The sequence below is a fragment of the Plutella xylostella genome, chromosome 29 (assembly GCF_932276165.1).
Source record: "Plutella xylostella chromosome 29, ilPluXylo3.1, whole genome shotgun sequence".
Classification (NCBI taxonomy): Eukaryota; Metazoa; Arthropoda; class Insecta; order Lepidoptera; family Plutellidae; genus Plutella; species Plutella xylostella.
This window is the reverse complement of record NC_064009.1, coordinates 7,274,821-7,285,098: the sequence shown is the minus strand read 5'-3', so window position 1 is coordinate 7,285,098 and position 10,278 is coordinate 7,274,821. Positions and strand designations below refer to the sequence as shown.

The 10,278-nt window shown below is 33.5% G+C and overlaps 1 protein-coding gene across 1 annotated transcript in view; it reads left to right on the top strand.

The window, feature by feature from the left end:
• LOC105395452 (prolactin-releasing peptide receptor) overlaps window positions 1-10,278 on the top strand; it is an 82,000-nt gene that overhangs the window by 57,631 nt on the left and 14,091 nt on the right. Inside the window, exon 4 of the transcript XR_007268053.1 lies at window positions 3,493-3,550. The gene's annotated coding sequence lies outside the window, so the exon portion shown is untranslated. The remainder of the gene's footprint in view (window positions 1-3,492; window positions 3,551-10,278) is intronic.

The following is a 10,278-nucleotide window of genomic DNA, read 5'->3' as shown; positions in this document are numbered from 1 at the left end:
AGCAGAAATTGGATGAATCGACATAACTGATACAGTCAGTGGTTGACGCACCCTTTCACTCTATAAACTCGGGTTAGTATCTGTTGAAATACATATATGTTTGATGGTTTCATTTATTCTTTTGTGAACTCAGGATACGAAGTTGGTTTTCAAGATCCATATTTATTTTGTTATCATTTTCTTTTCTACGTGTAATTTATATCATATTATATTGTTAATGATACTTCATATTCACAACGTACTCGTAATGCACTAAAATGCCCTTATATTTCAACCTTTAATGGGATAATAGTCAATGTTGTATCAAATCAATTAAACAACAGTTACATTGAATTCATTTTACAAAAGTGTTAAAGCGAATCGCAAGAACCTTGAATTTAAGTATCCTTGGATTCAAACCAATATATGACCAGGGGATCTCCAAAAATAGTAACATTGTGATTTTGCTCTAGAAGTCTGATTGCACCGCTCGCGACTCGCTGTAACTGAAATTTGCAACTATGTCGCGCTCGTATTTGTTTGTCTTTGTAATTGTTTTCGTGGTTTGTGTATCTTTTAGTGGAGTTTTGACACAAATCTGTGAGGATTCGGACTCAGATGAAATTGTAAGTGTCTTTCTTTAACAAGTTTTATGTCTAGTAGACTGGACTAGGCCTAAACCCTTCCTTCATTGGAAGGAGACCCGAGCCCCAGCAGTGGGGACGTAATGGTTCGTGAATCGATGTCTCGTAGAATTTTGGTTACAAGGTAATTTTTCGTACATTTCCTTTGTTTGGACTGGTGCTAACAAGGGTTCAGATGGTATACCTAAGTGACGGTAAAATAGTGCATTTAGAACAATGATGCTAATACATTTTACAATTTATGTGTTTCCGTCACACAAACAATGCCATTCATTTGTGTCTACTGAAGTAAATCTTATGACCGACTTAAAATGACCTCTCCCAGTGTGTATCATGAAATCTTGGGACAATTTCAGACGTTTTTCTATGGATATTTTTCTACTTATATCTTTTTCAGTATGAAAATAAATGTCTTGAAATATTTTGTATAAGTGTATATTTTTTTACTATAATGTATTTTTTTTATTGAATATGTTATCCACCACATCGAATATTATTAACAGTATCAACCCAACAAAAAAATATGGAGTTTGGAATTTTTAAATCGGACTAAGTTTTAGGTCGGTCGGTAAGTGGTACTCTTGATTTTTGTAATTTCATATGAATGACGTTTTTTGAGTTAGGTCATTACTGTACTAAAGGTGCCACATACATACGTACGAAGGGTCCCAGCTATGCTGGTCAGTGTGTGTGCTATATCGGTCACAATGTGCGAGGCCGCTGCGCGCGCGCAGGTGTAGGATATGGGCTATTGGCTCCTCTCAACTCGACATGTTTACATTATGTACTTTACGGAATGGCAATTCACACTGTGGCTGTATGTTAAATATTGTTTAAACTTGTCGATAGGTTATTCGGTAGGCAGTTTACGGGAATTTATATGAGAGAGAGATAACATTGGGAAGTAATTAAATGCGTTTAATTAATTTTATGCGTTTTAATCCCGTAGAATCCCGCCTTTAAAATAACCTATCGATATTATCAATGAGACATAATTCCCTGTGTCTTAAATACGATGGCACACCACCGCGACGCCGTCGTTGCCTCGATATCGCTTCGACTCTAGCAGAGGACGGAGAGCCTTAAAATAAAATTTTCAAAGAGCTTAATTAGAAAAATGTTGAATTAAGAGACCAACCATGAAATCGTCATGCGTGATAAACAGTGTGCATTCACCTTTAACAGTGCCATATCTGACCACGACTGCGAGAGATCATCTAGTTAATATAAAATCAGAAAGACCATTTATTTTCCATGACAAGAAACTTAATGAAAATACCTGAAAATGTTGAAATGTTTGGTTTTATTAAGTGCTGTGATTGCTTGTTCCATCTCGCAGGATTGTAAAGTTGGAGGGAAACGGGTATGATATTTTAATTTCAAATCAAATTAAGTAAAAACACTGAAAGTATCAGACTAAAATCCGTTTTTATATATTTGTCTTTATTTCTTTTAAACGATCTAAGTACAAGCTATTTTTTACTTTGTATGAATTAAGCGTGCGCACGTGTTTTTTCGCCGATATGAAATATGAAGTAGTCAGCAGCATATGTATTCACAAATTAATCTCCAAATAAACAATGATTAAAACTAACAGCGTTATCAAGTAACACACACTTACCTACAAACTTAATTATTATAAATAACTAGCTGTTCCCGCGAGCTTCGCTTCGCCTTAAAAAGTTTTCCCGTGGGAATCCCGGGATAAAAAGTAGCCTTTGTTCTTTCTCAGGGTCTAGACCATATGTATACCAAATTTCATTCAAATCCGTTCAGTAATTTTGGCGTGAAAGAGTAACAGACAGACAGACAGACACATTTACTTTCGCATTTATAATATTAGTTAGGATAGGATTAGGATGTAAGTACGTAATCAGAGATTGGATTCTAATCTTTTTTTCTAGTTTTTTTATTGTTCATTATGTTGTACAAAAATGAATCCACAGGGTGTTTTAATTAAAAGAGTTTCTTCGATGGTTAACAAAATAGCGCCGCGCAGCTTACAGCAATCTCTCCACAGACTGCCCTCGGGCCGAGTTATTTTAGTAATGACTTTTTTCCTTTGTTGTTATTGTTACAAGCCAGGGTCCCACAGTAATACCTTTAACTGTCGGGACGTATCAAAAGTGCTCTAGGACGGAAAATTGTGGCCATTTGTGGCCATTAATTTACATTTGTGGCCGTCCTAGTCGCCTCGGTGACTAAATTGAGGACAGTTCCAGAGGCAATGGCAGCGTTTATGATGCTAACGGATTGGAAATTGTAAATTATTGATATGTGTAAATGATTTCCTAAACTGTACTGCAAGGAATTTGATCACTGATTAAGTTAAAGTTTAATTGTTGGTTCCCAGAGGTGTGGATGACTAGAGGATGGATCCAACTAATATTAAAAACTCGAAAGGATGTTTGTTACTCGTAGACTCTTTCAAGTGAAAACTAGAGAACGGATTTCCTGGAAATATCACAATGCGTTGAATGGATAAGTCCTTTGAATGGTAAATATTACTAAATATACACATCATAACGATCGTCTGTAATGTGTCTGTAATTCACTGTATGACATAGGCATTAGGCATCCTCCAAGATTATGACCATGATCTCCACGCTTGGCAGGCGAGTGTTATGTTAGTCCCAATGTAATAGGGGGCGGGCCTATTGCCATTTTACGGGCACATCCAAGACCCGAGAACAAATATCTGTGTTTAAACAAATATCTGCCCCAGCCGGCAATCGAACCCGGGACCATCGGCTCAGTAGTCAGGGTCACTAACCACTACGCCATTCGGTCGTCTAGACTAAACGTCTAAAAGTTATTAAACTAGATGAATAATTAAAATTAATTATGTAATATAATTATTTTTTTCCAGTGTGTCGACCACGAGCAGTGCTGCGGAGGCTGCTGTTTCGATGGAGAATGCATTGACAGTACGTTTTTTTAAGCATAATTTTGTTTCCATTCGTAAATACTTTTTCATACCGAAAGACTATATTAGCACACCAGGGCAATTCTATGCGGTATGCTACAAGGGCTAAAGTTACTTGATTAACCATATCAACGACCCTTGTGACTACCCCTATCAGCCCCTTTCCCCGCTACCTTTTGAGACTCCCTGTATACAGGGCTGTTAAAATAAAGAGCAGCGCAAATGTTGATCAGAAATGCCACTACTAATTCAACACCCTATATTTTGTGTTAAATTTAAATATAATAATTCGTAAATAAAAGTTTTTACAAGGTATATTCTCATAAAGATCCGCCTCAATATCCTAATTCTTGCTACCATTTAGTTAACCCCATAGTTTTATCTACATGTGGGTCCGTAATGTGAAAATGTTTTGACGCCACGGCCGGGAATTTCTTGCTCATTTTCCGGACTACTGGGCTATGATGACGGCGCCTATTCTATTTGTTTTACGGGGTTTATCTTGTTTTACGGGGTCTGTATAAGTCTATATACAGGGTGGCCCAAAGAGTGACGTCCAAAGGAAAATGTTTGATTCCTTAGGTCAAGGGGTAGCCAAATCACCCCCATGTATGTTCAGCAATTTTAGTAGTTTAGGAGTTATGATTTTTTTAACTAATTTTCTACGAAAATCGACCTCAGTGGATCAATTATGTTTTATTATTTTTTTGGGTAACTTTTTGAAATATTTTTTTATTTTTGTGTCATCCTCTTATGTTGTTATTTTAACCATAACAGTTTCAGCTTCCTAGCTGTAATGTAAGTTAGTTATTTTTATATAGAAAGTTCAAATTATATCATCGAGCTAGACTGCTCTGAATTTTCAACTTGAAATTAAAAATAGAAATAGATATTCTCATGGTCCCTTATTAATTTTAAAAACTCCGCAAGGTTCCAAAATAACATAAAAATAAACTATTGCTTAATGGGGTATTATTTGCAGAAAACAGCCTTCAAAGGTACTTAGGTGGAAATTACCTAATTAGTAAATTGTTTCAGAAAGTTGAAAGATTCCTGTTATGTCATTACTAAGGACTAATTCAGTTAGAAAAAGTATCAAATTTAAGGGAAAATAAAATTATTTACTATTTTTTTTTATTTAAGTTACATTTTTGAATGTAAATTCTCAGTAAAATGTTTAAGTCTGAGTTGTAAGATTTATGAGATAATTGTATTATACTAACGAAATAAACTCAAATAATTATAGAAAGAGTAGAGAATATTAAAAATTTTCTTTAAGTCGCTTCTCTGTTTCATTCAGATGTCACTTTTTGACAGATGTCACATTTTTGAGAAAAGTTGTTTTTTGACATGTTTAACTTTTTGACAGATGTCATATTTTTTACATTTGTCACTTTTTTGACTTAAAGAAAATTTCTTGCGTAGATGTAGGTAGAGTATTGCTGTGGTAGTCGCCATTTTGAAAATTTATTGTGAGTAAATTTGTAAAAGAATTATTTGAGTTTATTTATTTATTATTAATAATACAATTATCTCATAAATCTTACAACTCAGGCATAAACATTTTACTGAGAAATTACATTCAAAAATGTAACTTAAATAAATAAAAATAGTAAATAATTTTATTTTCCCTTTAATTTGATACTTTTTCTAACTGAATTAGTCCTTAGTAATGACATAACAGGAATCTTTCAACTTTCTGAAACAATTTACTAATTAGGTAATTTCCACCCAAGTACCTTTGAAGGCTGTTTTCTGCAAATAATACCCCATTAAGCAATAGTTTATTTTTATATTTATGTTATTTTGGAACCTTGCGGAGTTTTTAAAATTAATAAGGGACCATGAGAATATCTATTTCTATTTTTAATTTCAAGTTGAAAGTTCAGAGCAGTCTAGCTTGATGATATAATTTGAACTTTCGATATAAAAATAACTAACTTACATTACAGCTAGGAAGCTGAAACTGTTATGGTTAAAATAACAACTTAAGAGGATGACACAAAAATAAAAAAATATTTCAAAAAGTTACCCAAAAAAATAATAAAACATAATTGATCCACTGAGGTCGATTTTCGTAGAAAATTAGTTAAAAAAATCATAACTCCTAAAGTACTAAAAATTGCTGAACATACATGGGGGTGATTTGGCTACCCCTTGACCTAAGGAATCAAACATTTTCCTTTGGACGTCACTCTTTGGGCCACCCTGTATATATATATATATAGGTACTTATGTCCTTCATTCAACATTCGTAAGTTTTTTAACTTTAAAGTATTTAATTGTACAACATACGCTTATAATGAGGATCGAATACGCCCTGATGCGGTACATGCAGTCAAAGAATTAAATTACATAAGTCGGTAAAATTGTGTGAGATATTAAGACTTCGTGTCTTGCGGATTTATAAGACCTTTTACAAACGTTTTTGAGTTTGTCGATATTTATTTGTACCTAGTAAAACTTATTTTTAGGTATTTAATATTGAAATTGTTGAAGTAACTACACGTCTTATCATCAACATAATTTAAATTTAACATGGGGAATTAAAGGGGTAAGACACTACAATATGGCTGTTTGAAGTGCAGTGCAACAAAACTTGTAAAAGCTATGCCAACGTTCTAGTATCTACTAGGGTTATTGTTTAGTCAGCAATGATGCTACAAAGCCTTTAACCTTTAACACGGCAGTAAAACAGAGCTTAGCTCCAATTAATTCGCTAATGCCATCGGCACGACAGTAACGCAGCTACATAAGTCTGGCACTCCAATTTCAAAAAGGAAACGGCCCCATTTCCGTTTTATGCCATTTGTCTATGGCTTCTAATGTTCCGTTACGCTTCACGCTATAGACGCATTTTGTGAGAACAAACCTATGCTGAAAAAAGGGGTGTTGTAACGTTTCGCCCTACCGCCTGCCTACTTAACTCCTACCTATTGGATTTACTAAGAAGATATTTGAAACTACAACAAAACTTACTTGAGTGAAATAAAAGTGAAACAAATACTGATTTAGATTGGCCATGAAACATCCAGGGAAACCCTACGTTGTGTTGTAACCCAATAAACGAAAGAATAGTGAATTAAATAAAACTATGACCTAGAACTGATTACATACATCCTACCTGTCTATAATTATTGACCTATATACTACAACTTTAATGTATAACTTTTATTTGTACGATAAATACATATTTACAGGTAAGTACATAAAGATAATAATATAGATAATAATGTTTTTTGGAGTTGGTTAATAAGGGAAGCCCCTCCATACGCTTTGTAGGCCTTGATCACTACACCCGATTGAATCAATATATAAGACTCTAAAATAGATAAATAATAGCAAATATTCAATCAGAGCCCTCGTGGAACACAACCATTGACTTGGACATTCCTCCGACCAACTTATTAATCACTTCCCTTGCTCCTAACCTTATATATTTACATGTTTTCTTTTTATTTCATGTAAATAATTCAACATGAGTACATGTTGTCAAAGCTAAGGGGACAATCATATTTATAATCATAAAGTAACTGAAACTAGAATAGTTCAATAATTTATAGTATAGTAACTTTATTAAATCATGAATTTTCATTATAGATAAGTATTTGAAAATATAATAATATGACTCTAATTTTGTAGCCAAGTGGGAAGTGATTTAGGTATTATTTTAAAAGATTAAATATATAATATGAAATAGTGAATATTCTTTGATCTTATTGGAATATAGGATAATTGTTATGAAATAGTGAATATAATATAATCTTATTCAAATATATTATAAATAGTTGTAATAAATATATCCTACTTTATTCTTTGAATAATTACTATAGCATAGATTCTATAGAAGTATTTATTTACCTAATGAAAAATCAATAATTTGAACAAAGAACCATAGAACAAATTTGAAGGTAGGTGTATATTTTTTATTTGATAAGAATTTATTATTTTTGAAGTGAGATCTATTGTCAGGTTTTAGTTATTTGATAATCATCATCATCATCATCACCAGCCCGCTTCTGCCTATTTGTATCTATCCAGAAGTCCCTATTCTAAACTAAAATAAGTTGAACCAAAGCTAAAATAAGGGAATGTGTAATGTGTAGGTTTTTCTCTAGCTAGCTAAATACTGAATGAGCGAGTTAGAAGACCTTTAGTGTACCTATCTAATCCCTATACCAGTGTGATGGAAATTGCAGCCGTGGGTTAGCGTCCTTCAAGAAATAAAGTGTAGGTATAACTTCTCAATCATATACGAGAGACAAAAAGTAAATACGAGTAGAAAGGTGACTTAGCTTCGCACACGGTGTTCCGCCTCGGCTCCACGCGCCTGGTCCTCAAGCTCCCACGGCACCGATCACTCCCTCCATCTGACCGTCTGCTCACCACGGCTGCTCACAAAAAAGTCAAAAGTGCCCACGCGTTTTAGTGTAAAGTGTATTTGTTTTTCGTCATGATCAACTTTTGGTATGTAGGTATTTTTCTAAGCAAATTGTTTCAAAGTAATTGTATTTTTTTTTTGTGTAAAGTGTAGTGTGTCGTGTGGAGTCTGTAAAAGGTACTTTGTATAAACATCTATAGCCTGTATAGACGTCTTATGTGTTAATGCGTGCATAGCTAACTTAAATAATAAATCGACTAAAGCACTTGTACACGTTTGTGCCCGTGTAGAACCGCCTTTCTTCGCCAATTTACTACAAAAGCAAGACTAAGAGTGTATGGTGTGTATAGTGCCACAATCTTATCTGTTCCGGTGGTCAAAATGTGCAACAACGAGACGTCATTGTCAAACGTCATTTCATACTCTGTGCGTTATTTGAGTTGTCAATTTCTTCGAAGAAGCTGACGCTACGTTATTTAATTTGTTTTGTGATTTTCTAGGTGAAATACTGCCAAAAGCGCTGTAATGTGATGCAAGAAAAGTAGTACTATATATGTTGGCTTTTATACAGGAAGAATAACGTATTCAGGCGCTTTTAATTCCGTTTGAAAAATTGGAAGATCGAGTTGCAGCGGCTACAGGTTAGTGTTGCCAAATATGACGAATAATTTTACCCATATACTCACATGTAATTTTATGAAATATTTTCCCGAGAGGCCCGTGCCCCAGCAGTGGGGACGGGATGGGTCGTGATACTCGTGATGAAAAGTGTATAATCTTTATTTTTCTTTGATTACAGGTGTGAGAACGTGACATGATACTTTAAATCTTAGGCAATATACCAAGAAGAATTTCGCGCACCTGCAGCGATTTTAGACGAAATAATGATGATTTATGACATGTCATTGTTTTCCCAACCTATCAAGAGTTGGTTGAAAGAAATTGCTTTTTGGCAATTAGCCTTTGGAAGGAGACCCGTGCTGATGATGATGATGAATTAGCCTTTGCACACTGTCTGAATTTCTTTTTATTGTATGCTCTTGTTTCTTGTTACTTTAGAAAATGTAAAATAAAGTGTTCAAAAATAATACTTAATTAATAGTTTTTTTTAAGTCTATCTATCTCGTTATTCCCACGACCCACATATATTACTTATACCATTGTAATCTAGATTTAATCTCCTATATCAGAAGTAGAACATAATCAGAACTAATTTTATTTCTGTTCGCCGTGCACATATTTTCCATAGGTACAACAAATGTCGTTTGATATATTATATCCACTTTCATTTACTATGAACCCCATATTTTGATTTGTTTATGCTTATGAATGTACCTAATTAAAACAATAGGTAATAGCAGAAATGCATTGTCGTTTAAACCAGAAATAGGCAAAATTTTATCGATGGCATCACTGGATTCGATCTCTGCGACGTCGCCACCGGAACAGATAAGATTGTGGCACTATAAATTACTTGAACCAATTTGCACACTACTAACTGACGGTCCGATACCCATATTGCAGGCTCTGCCTAATGTAGGGTCGGATGGCCGTGTGTGAGATGTCCCCACATATTATTAAGTTAGTAGTTTTAAAATGAAATTAACTATTTTTTATAAAAATATTATATTTTTTTTTCTTATAAAATTTTACTCAATATTATTATTTTTAAATTTTTATTAAAATACTTATTACATAAGTAGCAATAGTTCTTGTATCTACATTAGTTGATCATTTGGAAAATATTTGTGAAATAAAGGTAACTTTTGGAATAAATTTCTTTTTTTTTTTAGCTAAATAAGTACCTATATAATAGGTAACTCAATCAAGTTTTACAGAAACAATATACCAAAGTTTCCCTTATAAATGTGTGTGTGTGAGTCTGAACGAAGTATCAATAAACCCTTCATTTCCCAGTTGTATTTGTCATGATTATAAATCGCACTCAATATTAAATAAGTAAAACTTCATTCTTCATCATCCTTTAATCAACTATGTAAGACCTGGCCAGGTACCTTTAACATTCTTATCATTCAGACTTTAAAATGACGTTTAAAGTAGTTTTCTTCATTCCACATTCTTTGCCCTTTCAATTTTTCGAAACATTATAATCACGACATAATCCCCGGGAAATGGCTATGTAAATACCCTACCCTTTTGTTTTCTCTGTAAAAGAAAATTATATCAGATCAATTTTACCAAAATTGAAAGTTCCTACTCTCATGTAACAGACAAATCCACCCCAATATTCCATCGATACCAAAACATTAAAATACCGCCATCTAGTTTTTTTTCTACAACCTATTACACTAATACTAATACTATAAATAGTTTTATTTTATCAAATA